The sequence below is a fragment of the Cyrtonyx montezumae genome, unplaced genomic scaffold, assembly GCF_038088225.1.
Source record: "Cyrtonyx montezumae isolate F1298 unplaced genomic scaffold, pur_monq_1.0 scaffold_4, whole genome shotgun sequence".
NCBI classification, from domain to species: Eukaryota; Metazoa; Chordata; class Aves; order Galliformes; family Odontophoridae; genus Cyrtonyx; species Cyrtonyx montezumae.
In genome coordinates, this window is record NW_027072045.1 from 30,296,556 (window position 1) to 30,313,965 (window position 17,410).

The 17,410-nt window shown below is 47.8% G+C and overlaps 1 protein-coding gene and 1 long non-coding RNA gene across 5 annotated transcripts in view; one reads left to right on the forward strand and one right to left on the reverse strand.

Annotated features, from left to right (window-relative positions):
• Positions 1-5,034: 5,034 nt before the first annotated feature.
• On the reverse strand, positions 5,035-6,837 carry LOC136055089 (uncharacterized). Its single transcript, XR_010622804.1, has 2 exons — positions 6,062-6,837; positions 5,035-5,246 (listed from the first exon to the last, which is right to left on the reverse strand). It is a non-coding gene; the product is annotated as an uncharacterized LOC136055089 (long non-coding RNA).
• Positions 6,838-10,935: 4,098 nt separating this feature from the next.
• Positions 10,936-17,410, forward strand: part of ZMIZ1 (zinc finger MIZ-type containing 1) — a 325,535-nt gene continuing 319,060 nt past the window's right edge. For all 4 annotated transcript variants that reach the window (XM_065746678.1, XM_065746680.1, XM_065746679.1 and 1 more), the window contains exon 1: positions 10,936-11,066. The gene's annotated coding sequence lies outside the window, so the exon portion shown is untranslated. The remainder of the gene's footprint in view (positions 11,067-17,410) is intronic.

A 17,410-nucleotide genomic window follows, 5' to 3' on the forward strand; every position in this document is an offset into this window, starting at 1 on the left:
GTAGCGTTTACTGAATAAAACTTCCCTGAGATTATAGACAACAACTGTGTTTTGTGTTGTACGGAATAAATCCAAGGAAAAGATGACATTTTCTGGGCAGGATTTTTAATTCTATTTAAACCAGTGATCAGTTTAATTTAGAGGATGTGAGCAAGGCACTCTTTTGGAGTGTCTTAGAGAGCATAATGCCAGCTGACTCTTGAGCCAGGTGATATCCCTGATCTAAGCACACCTGCCCTGAGAGAGTGGCAAGGGTGAAGTACTCCACGTGGTAGGAAGTTCCTTGCCTCAGGAAAGAGGGATGAGGAGTAACCATGTGAAGAAATGGTGCTATGTCTGCTTGTCTTTTGTCCCAAATTTCATTGCTATTATTCCATCAGTATTAGTCTAGTTGCCAGTAGCATAAAAAATGCATTTCACCCCATACAGGGTTCCCAGAACCCTACGCTAATTAAAGGTCCTGAAGTAGTCATGGGAGATCTGCCTACCTACAGACAGAGGCATAAACCAACAGACACACCATCACCCTTATTGCCATTTCAAACTGTAGGCATAAGGACTCAAGGTCAACCGCTGCAGTACTCAGCCATAATTCCCAGCCAATGGGAGTTGTCCCCATTAAACTGAGTGCAGCTGCTCTAACATTTGAAACGCTACTTAAAAAATAAATACTGACATGGCTTAAAGGATTAACTAAGATGACTGGATTCTTGTTAAAAACTTCTTAAAATAAGAAAGGAACCTTCTACAAAGTATTCACAGTGTTTTGAGATGTTATTTCCTGTGATAAAATGGAAAAGGGGGAAAGTTTGTTCTCATAATATATGAAAAGTCTCATGTTCCTAAACACCTATCTTTAAATGACCAAAATAACTCTCTTTAAAAAGCTTCATAAAATTCCACTTCAGGTAGCTGTGTGAGAGTTATTAATGGACAGCAGATGATGTCACACCAGTGGCAAAGAGGTAAATAGATCAAATTTTCCAAATCTGTATAGTTTAACACTAGCGACGTGAAGTTGCCAGTCCTGAATTTTAATTGCTCAGCTACTTCTATTCATGGTATGTGCAGACTATTTACTTTGCTTCTCTGCATCAGTCATCCCAGCTGAAAAATGGGAGCAGCTACAGAGGAGTTTAGAGGGGGTCCATGAACCCATTCCTTGCTGCAGCTTCCCACATCACAGCTGCAGCCTTCCACTGCCATCAGCATGGCAGCAAGAGGCAGCCTCAACAGGAGGTGTGGTTCCTGGCACGGGGAGTGAGTTGGGCACTCCACAGCTCCCTGGCAGCCAGGCTGAGCTGGGTTGAAGTTGGGGCACAGCTGGCCCTGCCAAACCCCAGCGCACACATATGGCACACTGCAGAATGGCCTGGCTGCTCAGGCCTGGAGAGATGCTCGGGTGTCTAGAGAATGAAAGTGCAGATAATCATACATATCAGTGTTACAGAAGTCTTTGAAATCAAAAAGACTTCAAAAAAGCTCCCAGTTTTCTCTCTGCAAAAGTCCTTGAATTCAATCTCTGGCTTAGTAAACTGCTTCTTTTAGCAAAGTAAATTCAAAAATGCCACGATGATGAGCAATGTAATAAAGAAAGCCATCATATCATTCTTGAATGAAGTTTAATAGGAATCAAATAAAAGCAATTACGTGAATTTTCAAGAGGATCACCTTCTCCTTCCCTGAGGAAGCAGAATGAATTCAGGAAATCATTAGAATCAGAAACTTGAGCTGCACAACACAGCCAGTGTTTGCTGCACAGACAAACAGACATCTCTTCCCAAGCTAGCAGTCAGCTTTCTGGGACTGGCGGAGTGGAAATTCCACCTATGGGCGAAGGAGGGTAATTAAAGTGGCACAAGAATTTCTTTGTAGAAGTAATGGCTCTTCTGCTCCAGAGAAGCCTTCAGCTTTTCAAGTATTCATGGTCTTCTTTATACATTCAAGAAGAAATTGGGCACAGTGAAACACTTAGAGCTGCCACAGATCTCTGTGAGTACATGTGAATTGATACCCATTAACATGTACCACATACCTCTTGCTCTCAGAGGGCCAAGTTTACTGTTTTGCTGTACCATAGCAGTCATTTAGGTTAATAGAGAATATTTGCAAAGCACCACCAAACAGGACCAATCCTAAAATATTTGCCTTTATACTTTCCAGTTGGAAAACGCATTTTGAGTGAAATCCAAAATTTATTGTGAGAATGTGTTGGTTTCAATGCCATTTTAAAAGGCAGAGGGCAGAATTGCATTATATCAATATTCTCATTTACTCTGATAAAGAGGAATACGCTTCATGCTGACTGTCATTTCAGTTGCTTTTATTTTCAATGTAATGGTAAAGTAAGTATAGAAATACTGGTGCTGCTGTTTAAAATGTTGACAACAAGCATGGTTATACAAATTTTTTACAAGAAATCTACACTGTGCCCACTTTCTCCCTCTGTTTCAGAATGAAAACAAATTCTGACGTAGAAATCTTACAATTACATTAAAATGCATAGCTATGTTTAACACTTCTTGGAAATCAGATGCAGAGGAACTCCACTGCCTTCAAAAGAGAAGCTTCTGCTTCCTGTCACGTTCCAGGAGAGAGCAGAGGTATGTCCTCTGTATTATAAAGCATTGGTAGATGGTAACTAAATATTTTAAAGGAACAGATTTTACTCCGGTTGGCTGATTTTTATAAAATGCTCTGACCTCTGCAAAAGGGGGACAGCTGAAGTTCGATGGAAGAAGCGGAAGCCAGGCACTGTGACCAGATGCCATATTTTCACCGTGAATGCACCACAGCCTTGTACTCTCAGTCAAATAATTTAGGGCTTGAATCAGTCATGCAGGCTTCGGTCCTTCAATATCTTATGTAATAACTTCTTCTGTGAGCCAGATTCCTGCTCTGAAGTCTAACTCTCTGTGGCTGATCTTTGGCAGCCCAACAATTAGTACAGCAGACACTGATTTAAAATGTAGCAATAATTTTGACTCTAGCCAAAACAGTGCAAAAGGAAAAACATAGCAACTCCAAAATAACACCCAATGAGGTAGAAAGATAGGGAGAAAAAAGCCTCTGATCCTAATCTTGCAACAAATTGTATGCAAACTTTGCCTCAGGGAAGCTGTTCAGCTGTGAGAGTCCTCCTGTTAAATATTTTGTAGAATTTGGGCCTTAACTTCACGTTACAAAAGCAGAAAGAAAAACAGTGGAGAGAGGTTTATGTCTGCACCTACTGATGCCATATAAGATTCATCGTTCAGCTCCCTGGAAACAAAAAGCAACAGGCTTCTTGTTATCTATCTTTTGTGATACTTGGGATATAAGTGCTGTTGTGCCAGACTGCTGGTTATTTGGCACACATTATCCCCAGAGAAATGGCTGAGAACTGAGAAATGCAGATACTTCAAATTAAAAGAGGAAAAAAAATCTCACTACAGGTGCCTTAAATATTTAATGAGGTACACAAATTACACTCTGGCAAGTTGTGTCTTTCAAATGCCTATAAAAAAGCAAAATGATTGATCATATATTTGAGAATCACTGCCAACTACCATTTCCTCCAGATCAATTTAAAACAAGGTAGGATAGATGTTTAATATAGGTAAAGAGAGTATTTTTTATTGTTCACTTGCTTTTTTCATCTTTATCTTTGGAGTGGCTGGATCTGGTTTTCTCTTCCCCACTCTGCAGTGCCTCCAGTCATTAAGGACAGAGTCTGAACAATCATCGAAGAAGGCAAGTCTGAGTAGAGGATAGATCCATTAGCAGAGATTGCCAATAGTTTTCTTTTACCTGTGAGAATGACGAAACATACAGCAGAATGAGAATTAGTACTTTCTCCCCACTAAGATTTCTTTTAGCAGAGGGGCCTTTTGATTTCAGGACTTGGACAAGGTACCCGATACTGCCCTGATCTAATCTTCAAGTCCTATCAAGACATTATAGGACATAGTGTTGGAGGTGTCACTGCTAAACTCTGCATTCCCCACAAGACTGTAGAGTCTGAATAGAAATAATTATGAACGTCTCAGTTGAATTTATTCAGCATTTAAACAAACCCCAGTAACAGTAGCCCTGTAATGTTTCATACATCCTTTCACCTGCGTTTGGGATTTTGCCAGGTTTTTAAAGTTTTGCAAGTTATTCACATCTTGGGATTCTTTTTGCTCTACACACCAGATAGGATCTAACTGCTGCATGCCAGCTGCCAAAAGAAAAAGAAATCTAGAAATGAAGTAGGGTTGGTATAAAGAATTTCATTACATGTCAGGAAGCAGACAATTCAAGACAAGTTTGTTATGTGTTCCTCTGTTTCATTTAAAACAAAGCACTGACAAAAAATTGTAGAATTATATACCGTAACAGGAAATCAGCACGTATTTTGCATAATGCATATGTATAGAAATTATATGTATAGGAAAAAAAACAACGCTAAAAATACATAATGACATCTTTTCAGCTTTTAAATTTTTGAGGGCAAGATAGAATTGTTCCACTCTGCTTGAGATAGTAGGATAATTGTTCTTCTTCAAACAAACAAGCCTAGCAAGCAAACCAACACTTGTACCCTTCCCTCTGTAGCCATATACTGTGATGCAGCTAATAGGCAACAGCTGCCTGGCTGCGGCTTGTGCAAGGGTTGAAGCTGGGATGGGAGGGGAAAGCCAGGACAGAAAGCAGGGAGTACTTGAGCATTAGTTCTGACCTAATGTGAAAATCATTTTTATTTTTAATTTTTAATTATTATTATTCTAACTGATGAGAGAGTCTGAAAGAACTGCCCAGGCATGACAGCTCTGTTTGATGATAAAATAGTATCCTCTCTCCAGTTATTTATTCAAAAATATCTGTGTTTTTATTTAAGAAATGTGTACTCCTGACCCTCCTCCTCCTTTCCTTCCCCACTTGGTTACATGACTGACACTTCTGCCATGACAAATCCATGAGTGTTTTAAAAATTTACCATGAAAACCCTGGAGCTTTAATTATTGTGCATTTACATAATTAGTGCAAATACATGCAATTACCATGTGTACCTACACAATTACCAGCTACAATGATGTACTAACAATCCTTATTAAACTTTGGTGGGGGAGGGCTGTGTTGATTGTATGCGTGAAGAACATCTGTAGCCCTGTCCTCCTTTTCTCTCCCTTGCTGGAAGCAACCATGTGTTTAGGGACATTGGTTGGCGTGCTGGGAGCAGTGACATGCTGGAAGTAGTTCAGTCAGCTGTCCAAATCAGGCTTCTAGGAAGTGAAAATAGAGAATGGATATTCTCAATAATGTTTCTAGGACATAGCTTCTGCAGTTAGAGCAATGCCATCAATACTTGATTACCCATAGGTTAATTATCCAAATTGTGAGGTGACTGTGCTGCATCACAATGTATCTGTATCTTTGTTCACAACTGCAGTTCACCTGAGTGGAGTCCCCCAGTTTCTTTCACAGCTGCATTTCTCTTGTCCTGGATCTACAGGAGTCTATAAAATGTGAGTACTCTTGATGTGGTTTTGTGCCTTGTGGTGGCTGTGTCTACCTGAATGTCTACTACAAGTGTTTCCAAATGACTTATTTATCTTGATTAATCTTCTGCAAAGAGAAAATGTTCCAGCTCACAAATACTCCCTTTTGCTAAACTTATGCTGTTTTACAGAGATTATTGAATGTAAAAATTCATAGGATCATTAAGGTTGGAGAAGACCTCTAAGATCATCAGGTCAACTTCTAAGATCATCAGCTGTCAACTCGTCCAGCAAAGTGCTCACTAAATCACATCCCTAGGTGCCATATATACACGCTTCTTGAACACCTACAGGGACAGTGACTCTACCATTTCTCTGGGCATCCTGTTCCAATACATTACTACTTCTTCAGAGAAGTTTTTCATAATATCCAACCAGAACAAAACCCAGAATTCTGGGCAATTTTGACTTAAGCCATCATGAAAGCATTAGATGTGCTAACTCAGTAGTTCTCTGAGCTCTTCTTCTCTGGGATTTTCTTCTACTTCTATTGGCTCATGGACAATGGAATACAGCAAGTGATGCATTAAGGACTACACCTTTTCCTGTTGTTTCCAGTTCTGCCCTTATTCCGGACCTCAGCTGCAAGGAATTGCCTCTGGTACCTCTGAGAGAGACTCGCAACAAAACTTCTTGCTGCTCCTTCTCCTATTGGTAGTCCCTCACATAGGAAGAAAAATGATCTGCTGCCTGTTTGTTTCCTTCACCTCATCAAGCCCAGCTCAGGCTTTTTGCACGTAAGCCTGTGGAGTGTATGGCTTTACAGAAGAGCCAGCTTTTTGGTTGTGTTCGTTGTGTTGGTTTTTTTTAACCTATTCTCACAGTAGAAAGCTATCATGTCTGTTAAAACAGTGAAAAATTGAGAGGCTAATTGTTGCTGCTAAATGCAATGAAGTAGTACTTTGGGCTCTCAGGCATGTTTTATGACTGATATGGCGATTGCTGAAAAAAATCCCATGCCCCAGAATGTTAATTTATGTAAACAACTTATGGTTATTTATTAATATATTATGCTCTTTTTTTTTTTTTCCAAAATTGTATTATCCATCCCTTGTGGTACAAAATACAGTTAGTTAGAAAAAAAAATTATGCCACATGCTAAATGGTAGGATCCATTGAGTATCTAGTCCTGGAAGTGTTTAAAGCTCTGTTTTATTCAGCATGATTAGCAGTGTTGCAAGCCACCATTACGTTCTGGCAAGCTCTGTCTGATTTGAAGCAGTCCTTGCTCTGCTTGCAGTAACACTTCACTTGCTGGTCTCCTTAAATGCTGTTGGGCTGGCTCTTTTAGGCTCTTTTTAAAGCTCTCAGATCAGGGTTCAACCAAGATGTTTTCCAGTTGGTGCTGGTGGTATGTGACATCTTTTCTTGATAACTGAGTCATGTAAGACCTGAAGACAAGAGGAAAAACAGAGGTAAATCTTGGACCTTAGCATGCATACACTACAAATGTCTGCATTTGTTCTTCTTTAAATCTCATGATCTTTTGCATTTAAAATTCAGTTCAGGCTAAAAAAAGACTTCAAAATCAGGCGTTAGGTAGTCAAATGGTAGAAGAAATACTGCTGTCTGTCTATGAAACAAGAATCCACGTCATGGGCAGCTCTGCTAACATATTGAATGAAATGATTTCAGGGTAGTTATGTGCCCGTCTGGTTTTACATAAGGTTACATGATTGCATTATTTGTGGTCATTCAAAATCCTTGGGTGCTCTTTTACAAGAGTATGGTGTTGCACACAGCTGGAAGATAGCCAAAGTGCTTTGCTAATTATATTCTGCCTGAGTACATTCCCCAGAGTTTAAGCTTGGATAAGGTTTTGTTTTCTTTTTCACTTTTTCCTCCTGAGTCTGTACAAGCAGCTTTATTAAAAAAAGAAAAAAGAAAAAAGTTTAATCACAACAGAAGTGATCACAGTCCCTGCCTACAAGTCTTGCCTTCAGTATTTGGAAGATCTTAATCTTTATGGGAAAGCTTGGACTAGTTGAGTGACTTCAGCCCAGACCAAATTCTGGTTTGAAACTTCTCAAAGTTGAGATTTTCTTGGTGTTTTAACTTTGACTGAATTGGCTCTAACAGGGCACTGTCTTGATCTGCTTCAGAAGGGCAGATTATATGCACTGGAGTGAAGAGTGTTTATGTCCCTGTAAAAGTACACTTTCAGCACTATATAAATAGCACGTTTACAATGCTGCATTTCCTCAGCTCACATGTGAAGTTCCTTCTCAGTAACTTAGAATCACATGGTGTGCCTTCTCTTCCTATTCTTTGGGCTCTTTTTGTTTGGTTTTGTTGTGTGTTTTTTTTTGTTTGGTTTTATTTTGTTCTGTTTCAAGCTGTATCCTTGACTCTTGAAGGCACACATCCTGGATTTTACTGCTATCTCACCACATAACATTTTTAAAGGCTTCATTCCCTTTGCCAAATTAGCCAAGTCACCTTGCTTAACCTAGCATGGTATTCCAAGGAGGGCTGGGCATAATGCTGTGAGGAAGAGCTTGATCCTACACAAAGGACATCCCATGCCCAGCAGAGCCCTGGACACAGTGGTGGTCTCAGAGCCATGGTGTATGCAAGGCCATGGGCTCGGTCATGCCAGCTGCCTTTCAGCAGCACACCATGGGGGCTTGGGGGCTTCTCAGCAGGTTGAATAACTTGCAAAAGTTTGGCACAAATAAGGGCTTGGCTTGTGAGATGCGTTCCCTCAATGACCAAAAAAAGTGCTGATACGCTCTTATGTTTCAAAAGGGAAGGGGGAAAAAAGAGAGAGCCCAAACTTCCAGCCACTTCCTTCTTAATGTCATAATTGTTTTCAATCTGTTTTTCTCAGTAAAATTGTTTACTTTTTCTTCTAGGACTCCAGTTGCATAACCGCATATTTCCTTAGCGTCTTTGCATGGTAATTTCATAAAGAATTCACAAAAGTCCTGCGCTTTTTTCCTCCATAAGAGATGAAAATGGTCATAGACTTCAGCAGCCACCTGGCCATTAGGTTGCCTCTCCCAGTGCTATGTTAGTGGCGCTGCTCCTGTGGCTCTGTGTAAGTCAGAAGAAGACTGCATCTCCTTTGGTTTGAGGCAGCACCAGCTGGACTGCTCCATGTGAGATAGGCCCCACAGGCTGTGGCAAGGAGGGAGCAGCGGGCTGTCAGATGGGTGGGAGTTGGGTGAGGGCTCAGAAAGGCCTCGCGTCTGGGCAGCACCAGCTGCCCTGGGCCGTTCACACGATGCTTCAGGTAGCTGGAAGGACGGCACTGCTGGTGTCAGATGGTGGTAGGAAATCAGCCCATACAATCGCCAGAGAGGTACGTCAAGCCACAGCCCACGCTGTGCTCCTTTGGGTTACCCTGGACTGGGGATCGCAGCAGCAGTGGGTGCGCGTGCGGTCGGACTCCTGCCCGAGTGCACCCCACGCTGCAGAGAGCCGAAAGCGCTCAGCCGGCACGGCGCGTGCCCAGCTTCTGTGCCGCCTCACCAGCTCCATCCCGGTGTGTGGCCGTAGCACGAGTTACGACAGCAGCAGAACTCATTTCAACTGCGGCTGAGGGCGGGGGGAGGTTCTGCTTTAACATGCGATCCTACGGGGGCGGCGTCTCGGGCCGCCGCGGGTTGCGTGGCACGGCCGAGGTTGGCAGACCCGCCTCGGGCACCGCGGGCGGCGATGGCGGTGACTGCTCCGCCGCCGCTCCGCGCGGCCCCGCTGTTCTGCGTATCCGGGCCTACGTGCGGCGGGCGGGCTGCGTTTAATGGCCAACCTTATCGTTCAGGCCGGTTCGGAGCAACGACGCGTCAAGCCCGCCGCCCGCCCCTGCCTTTGTCTGAGCCAGAGGTTGTGACACCTCAGCGCGTTGCTGCCTTACGAGACGCTAATTGCAAACGGGCGTATTGCGGTGCAGCCGCCAGCCGCGCGGTTACAGGGCGCGAAGCCCCTCCGCAAACTGCCGCCCGCTCTCCCGGGGCCGCGTCCTCGCAGCGGCGGGCACGGGGGCGGCTGCGGAGCGGCGGCTCACGCGGCGCCTTTAAGGGCGCGGGGGCGCGCGCGGGGCGGCGGGCGCGCGCGGCCGGCTGGCAGCGGCATTGTTCCCTGACGTCACTGGCAGGCCGCGCGGCGGCGGCGGCTCTCCGAGTTGCCTTTGTTATTCGGCGCTCCCCGGCTGACACCGCGGCCGCACGCAAAACGCGGAGCCGGAGCCGCGCGGAGCGGCGGGAGGGCGGACGGGGGGGCGACCCAGGGCAGTGCGACGCGGGCTGCGGAGGGGCTCTGCCCGGGCGGGCAACAGCGAGGCAGATAAAAAGGGAGAGGGAGGAAAAAAACTAAAAAATAAAAACCTCCCTCCCCTCGTTCTGCGGCACCTTCCTCTCCGCCGGCAGCCAGGCGGTGCGGGGCCGCTGCTTCGGTCGCGCCTTCTCATTGCGGAACGTGGGAGCCCCGCTGGAGCGGGGTGGGTGTGCGGGGCGCACTAACGGCCGCCGGAAGCGCGGAACGTCGCTGCGAGCGGGCGTCGGTGGGGGTGGGGGGGTAGAAGCTTCAGCACATCGGCGCCTGTCAGCCAAGCCCGGCGCCTCGCCGCTGTCTCGCTGGGAATCGCGCTGCGTTTCCTCGGCAGCGGGAAAAAAAAAACACCCACCCGGCCCCACACCCGCCCCGTCGTCAGCGCCCCGGGCCGCCCGCCCCCCCCGCCGCCGGGGCCGCCCCCCGGCCCCGCCTGCTCCGGGCCGCCCCTTCCCCCCGGGGCGAGCAACCCCCTTCCTCCCCCCCCCCCGTGTCGCGGCTCGCTCCTACCTGGGTGGCGGCGGGGCCGGGGCCGGGATGCACCCCGCGGGGCGGCGGCCCCCGCCCGCCCGCAGCTCCCCCGGCCACGCAACGAGCCGCGCCAGTCGGAGGCACCGCACGCTCCGGAGCGCGCTCGTTGCGGGGTGGTTTCCCTCTATTTAATAACAGCAATTCAGCAGGGAGGATATTTGCCTGCTCTCAGTTTCCAGAGTGGAAGGGTTTTCTCTCTCTCTCTCTCTCTCTCTTTTTTTTTTTTTCCCTTCTCTTTGCGTGCGTGCCATTCAGGAAGGCTTAAACGCGACTCCCCGCCTTAAACCCGCTGTAAGACAATATTTGTGTTTTAACTCGGCTCTCAGCTTAACTCCGGGTGCTTGGCGGGTGGGGGCAGAGGGGAAGGGAGAGGGCGAGGGAAGAGCGTCCCCGCAGGAGGGAGGCAGCTCCCTTTCAGATAGGAATCTGGGACAGATTTTGCCAGCAGCCACAAAGCATGGCCCTTTGGTAATAGAATAGCCAATGTAATTTGACACTTCAACTTGCTGTGCTCTCTGCTAGTTGATTCACTTACTCACCCACTAACATTGAGCTCCTTTTCACTGTCTGTGGGCAAGGGAAAAAAAGGGGGGGGGGGAGAGAAAGAAAAAGCGAGCGGGGGGGAGAAGGGCGAAAGGGGGGAATAATAATAATAATAAACCTATTCAAAAATCCCCCCCGGAGAGCTGCGCGGCACTTGGGGAGAGGAGCCGGCGTGCCGCTCCGCGCCGTGCAGCTAAGGTAAGTTTGGCGGCCGCCCGCGCTCCGCGCCTGGGCAGGGGTCGCGCCTCGGCGGAGCGCGAACAATGGGGCGGGCGGCGGGCGGGGAGCGCCCCGCGGGTGCACCGGGCGGGCGGGGAGCCGAGCCCGGCGGCGGGGAGGCGGCCCCGCGCCGGGAATGCCCTTGCGGGTCCCGGCCCCGGGACGAGTTGCCGCGGCGTGGGGCCGCCGGCCGACAAAACAAAAGGGGCTGGGGCTCGGGGCTCGAGGCCGGGGCGGCGGCTGCCCCCGGGCGGGCGGGCGAGCGAGCGCCGTCGGGGCGGGCGGGCGGCGAGCCCCGGGGCCGCGGGCGTGCGCTTGGCCAGGGAGACGCGCGGGGGAGCTTGCGGCCGTTTTCCGGGCTGCGGGAAGCTCGCCTGGGTGGAAATTCCTTATGTCTGGGTTTTGAAAGCCAGTTGGGACCGGGGCCTCTCTCGGCAGGCAGGAGGAAGGAGCGGCCCCCCGCCTCCTCCCGCTGCCGCCCCCCCTCCCCCCCTCCCCTCCCCTCCCCCCCTCCCCTCCCCTCCCCCCCTCCCCTCCCCTCCCCGGTGCATCTGTCCAGGAAGCCGCTGGGCGGAGGGGAGGGGGCCGAGGGCAGGGGCCGGGGAGGTTGGGGGTGGGGGGGAGGCCCGGCCGCCGCTCTCCGCCCGGCCGCCTTTGTGCGAGGGGAACGGGGAAAGCGCTGCCCGGCGCTGCGGAGGGGAGCGGGGCGGGCGGAGCGCGGGGCTCGAGCCACTCCAGGAATGTAAACACGCGCGGAGCCGGCCGGCCCCGGCGCTGCTCGAGCCCGAGTGCTGCCCGAACCCCGCGCTGCTCCGAGCTGGCGCCGGCTGCTCGGGGCCACAACCGGGATTTTCGACTGCAAACTTTGTTTCGCACGTGGGAAGTTGCATTTCGGTGCTGCCTTTCAGGCTTCGATGAGGGGCGCCGGAGCGGGCGTTGCGTCTCGGGTTTTGTTGGTGCCAGCTGCAGACGACGTTAGCCAGTTCTTAAAGGTGCAATGTGCGCGCTGGGGACAGCGGAGACCCCAAAGCGCGGCGGAACGGCTTTGTGCGGGGCGCGGGGTCCCGCTGGGCAGCGCGGCGGCGGAGGGAGCGTTCCCCATCGCGGCCGTGCGGAGAATTTCTCGAGACCGCAGCGAACTTAAGGCACAGCCCCGCGTTGCCGGCTGCCCGTGCCCGTGTACGTTTTTGTGCTTCGGTTAATAATCTGCAAACGGCTTAATGGCTCCGGAGTGCCCGAGGAATGGGTTTTCTCCATTGACTTGCGCAGGCCCGAGCGAAGCGCTGCCCCGGCCCTTTCTCAATGCGCTGACATGAGAGAAGAGGATTTAACTTGGCAGCCTGAACAAATGCTCTATCAAAGGTTTCCTAAGAGACAGTGGGAGAGCGGGGGAGATGAATGACCCGAGGGAGTTGTAGGGTGCTACCTATGCAGGTTTCCTTTTAAATACGAAATGGCCATTTAGGGCTCTGAATAAAACTGCGCGCTTCAGAAAGGCGACAGGCTTATAAAATTTAAAAGGGCAAAAGCCCATTAATGCTGTGGCGGAGCTCTGGCTCCCAGCTCTGCTTGAGTGCTTCCAAGCGCCTCGAAGTGCCAAAGCTTTTAAGGAATCCTGAGCAGCGGCTCCCCCGAGGCTGGGGGACCTCGGCCTCGCATGCGGACGGCCCCGATCCCCGGTGGGGACACTCAGGGGTGGGAGCGGGCTAGGGGTCGGGGCACACGGGAGCCCCGCTTTGGGTGCACGGCTCTGTGGGTGGGGGCTCGGAGCAGAGAAGTTTCACAGGGAGCAGTGTGAAATGGTAGTGCCCCGGCGGCCTGTGGAAGAGCAGGATTCTGCTCACCAACGGGGATGGTCTCTGGTTCAAACTTCCTCTTCCTTCTCTCGCAAGAGAGAAATTTACTATGGCATCAATCTTGTCTTGGCGGGCCCCGATTCAGGTTTGTGAATGCCAGAAGACTCACTCTGACCTTTCTCTGTTCAAGTTGAGGATGTTGAAACACCAGCCATCAAACAAAAGGCACATTGAAAGCTGGCTCTGCACTGAGCACGTGTGGCTATGGGGTAGCGGGGTGCGTCTGGGGGCTGTGTGTTGGGCTGGGGGAGGAGAGAGAAAAGGCCGCTTATTGCTGGAATGAGAGGATGGAAAACATGACTTGAAATGCTCCACATACCCTGGAGTCAAGGACCTTTTCCTTTCTATCTTTGCTTTAAAGCGTCTTAGGAAAAATATCTTGTTTTCTACTTTTTTCTTTTTCTTCTTCTTATTTAATCGATGTATAATTAGCAAATAACTAATATTTTTATTCCTGTGGATACAAAGATGACCAAAAATTTTGCAGAATTCATCAACTTATAAAGCATAACTAGCCCCAAAATCTAAAGAAAATTGAATGCCTTTGGGATCACACCTTAAAACAATGAAAATTCCCTGTGGTTTAGTAGCCAGGCCTGGGATTTTTATCTGCTCAGGAGAATGCTACCTCAAAAAGTAGTGCAGATGTAAAGATGACTCTAAGTTGTAATTTAAACTTATTTGGGGCTGTCAAGAGTTTAAGAGGAACACCCTCAGGAGCAGTCAGTGCAGATATCTAACCTGGCAGCGGCACTCCTGTCAGTGTGGACAGATGCTGTTATTGTGTACACTGTTTACGGGCCACAATACCTTAAGTAAACATTGATCATGATTAGAAACAATAATTGAGACTGTGGCAAAGGATCAATGGAAACTTTGTTCCAGGGAAGAAGCAAGTTGCTGTGTGTATATACAGAGAGCATTTTGTGCTGCCTGAGATGTGCAGTGTTAATGCGGTACAAAATTCCGGTTTTAGACTATTTTAAGAAATCCACAGAAGATGACAAATCAGTTTGTGCATCATCTAAGAGATGTGTCTCAGTCAGCACTGGTTATGGAAGCTGAAGGGAGAGGGCTCTGCACATCATGTTTCCATTCATAACTTTTCTTGTGAGCTGCTTGCACTTCACCCCAGATCTCCCCAAAGGTTTTGTGGAGACTAAAAAAAAACAAATAACAGAAGAACTTCTTAAACCTGGTGGGTGACAGTTTCGTCACTGTTACTACAGTTGGAGACAATGTAGGCTCATTTGTAGCAGCTTGGTGTTGGCGTTAGCAGCTAGAGAGTCTGGTTTCAGTCTTGAAAAGGAAGATAAATATATCTCAGGTTGGAAACAAAGTTGGAATTCAGTTTGCCTTCTCCAGTGTTTCTGATAGGCCTCACTCTACAGCCGGGCTCTTCAAAAAGGCCAGGATACAAGGTGGCCGACCTGGACGCCTGGTTCCCACAGGTGTGTAGGTAGGGCTGCAGCCATTGCCTGTGAGGGCAGGTGAGACCACTGTTCATTTGGCTGATTTCTTTGCTCCTCATTGGACCCATTATTGTGAAATCCCATCCTGTGTTACAGGCAGAGGGGTAAGACTATTGCTTAAGAATAGTGGATTGGTTTGTGTTTGCTCTTATCTACTGCCTGGTGTGGGACAAGGAGCACAAGTCTTCCTTATGTATTTAAATCTTTTTTATGAGAAATCACATTATGCAGCGCAGCAATGCTGTGTGCGGACACTGAGATACCTGCTGCTCAGATGTGTTTTCCTTTCCCTGATTTTAGGCTTGTCAGCTTTCTCACTGATGGTAAGTTGAAGCTGTGTCAGTGGTATTAGGGATTGTTTCTGCTTTAAAATGGTGTCTTTGGCTCAAAAACAAGATTTGTGAATTGGAATGTTGCTTTGTCATATTGATTTTTCTTCTGCTTTTCTTTCTGAAAGCGAAAACTTCTTAGGTAATGATTTCATTTTATTTATTTCCATTGGCTTTTGCAGGATCATTAGCACTGTGCTTGGTTAACATTTGAAGTATTTCAAGGTAATAGAGGCCGTGAGAGAAATGTCCAGCAAGGGGTCGTAAAGGATCTCCACAGCTCAACTGCTGGAGGCAGTAGTGTATTATGAGATCAGAGGATGGTTGTACACTTGCTATGTGTTATTTTGGGTTCAGCTACTTCAAGATGCAGTGGAGTTTGTGTGGTCTGTGAAGGTGTGGTGTGGGATCTCTGTACGGTGTTACTACCCCTTATTAAGCAGGAGAAATTGCTATGGATATTATGTATCTGGGAGGAGGAAAAAAAATAAAAGTTATTTTTAGGTAGGCAGAGTCACTTTCCATCATTTCTCCTGCAAGTATCAACACAGATTAACTTACTAGGCAAGGAATAGTTTTTCTAAAAAAGACATTCATTGCGGAATGTTCCCTTTGGAAGCCCTGGGTAGGCAACCATTTGGTCCAGGCCACAGTTCCTTCAGGTGCTTATGATTTTTGAACCTGTAATAGACGACAGGAAAAGCAATTTGTGCCCCTCTGCTGAGTCCTGGAACAGCCAAACACAATCCCTACCAAGGGGAAGGGCTTCAGGTTGGCACTTGTTGAGACAGGGTTTAGGATCTAATCAAGTATCTGCACTCAGAGACCCATGCATCCTTTCATTAGATAATTAAATAAATTGAACTGTTTTATATTTTGTATGTGCATTAGTATTGAGGTAGTACCTTATTAGCTATTATGTTAGTATTCCATTAAGATAAATGTGGGAAGTATATCCCTTTATTGACAGTCGGTTTTTGTTTTGACTCAGTGGAGCAGCTCCGATTCCCAGAGTGGTGCAGGAAGGCTATTGGTTCAGTATGGGTGGAGGCATATGGTGGATGCTCCAAAGCCATAGGTTGGTGAGATGCTGTAAGCTATGGAAGTTTCATCAAACTGGATTTGAATTTCCCTTTCTTTTTCTTGTTTGTCTTCATAAGGACTTTGCTTGTTTTCCTTCCTGATATACCACTTATATGTCTGTAGATGGTGATGAGCTGATTTCTAAATCTGATGCTGTCCTGCTGAGGAGACCCCTTTCTGCAGCTCTGTGCCCATACCTGGACAATGTTGGGCTGCCCACCCTATCAGCATGGCCATTCTGCTCACATCTCCCCCAGATCTCCAGCTGCTGGGGAACTGGCTGTGAGCAGGCACACTGTGCTACCTGGAACTTGGTAAGCTGTAGAAGAGCAGCATTGCTGTGGGTCTGGCTTTGGAAATGGAAATAACTCTAACCCATATGTAATCCTGGAGTGCTGTCAGAGCTAGCATGAGAATGAAAGTCACAGGCTTCATGTGCCTGATAGCGTCGTGCAAAGGCAGCACTGGAGTTGCTTGCTGTCTTTATTTGGTTGTCCTCAAATCTGTTTCCAGTGCCCCAGGCTGTAACTCAGAACTGCTCTGGAGTCCTGTGTTGGTGGGCAGGATGATAGTGACTGGAGAACACCAACTGCTTGATCTGTCCAGTGCACAAATGTGGGTAGGATCTGCCTCAGCTATGTTGGAGTTCTTTGTACCTGGACAATGCCATTTTACATCTTTGCCAATTGGATGGAGACAAGTGTTTGAAGAGCAAGAGGAACAGAAATATGTTGACAAGTTTCAGATCAGTCTCTTGGAGATTTCCAGATATTCTCATAACTAATCAAAATGATTTATTTCTTGGGGCTGTGATAACACAGATATGTGACAGAATAGTAGGGGCTTCAATTGGCCATTTAGTAGCAGAAACGGTTCCCTTGATGAATATCTGACTGTTTCTTGGCCGTGCTTCTGATTCCCTCTGAGAACAGCAGAGCCTTTTAGGCTGCCCTGAAATGCACACCTCCTGGATTTCCATTGGAAATTTTGAAGGACAAGTTGCTCCCTCTTGTTTATGAAGCCCTGTTCCAAATGGAGATGAACTGATGGAACACAGGTTCATTCTATGAACACAGGCATTGAGGACTGGGCACAGTAGGGCAGCTGGGGGTCAGAAGGACTGAGGCTGGGCTTCCCTGCCAAGTGCCTGGCTCACAGTAGTGAGTGCTGAAAGAGTGGGATTTCCCTGTTTTCAGCATAGTTTATGCTTTACCAAAGGTTCAAAATGACTTTAAGTTCATGAGGGTTCTTACAACTTCTCTTCTGTGTACTGCTGCAGCTCAGTTGCTTCCCCATGCTGTTCTCATGGGGTGATTTGGAGTGTTATCCAACACCCACCTGATAACCACATGTCCTACAGCTCAAAGGTTACCATCTGCCTTTAGTTATTTTAGAGGTGTGACAGGGTAAAAGCAAAGTGGAGGGGCTGAGCAGCAGTGAGAAATTGCTGGTGCTTTGGGCTGCAGGACCCCCATGCTGGCACGTTGCCTGCTGGGAGTGTGGGCAGTTTGTCTGTCCCACTGCCCAGCTGGAGTGGTTTGACAACCAGCACCATTGCTTTTACATTTTAATGCTCTAACATT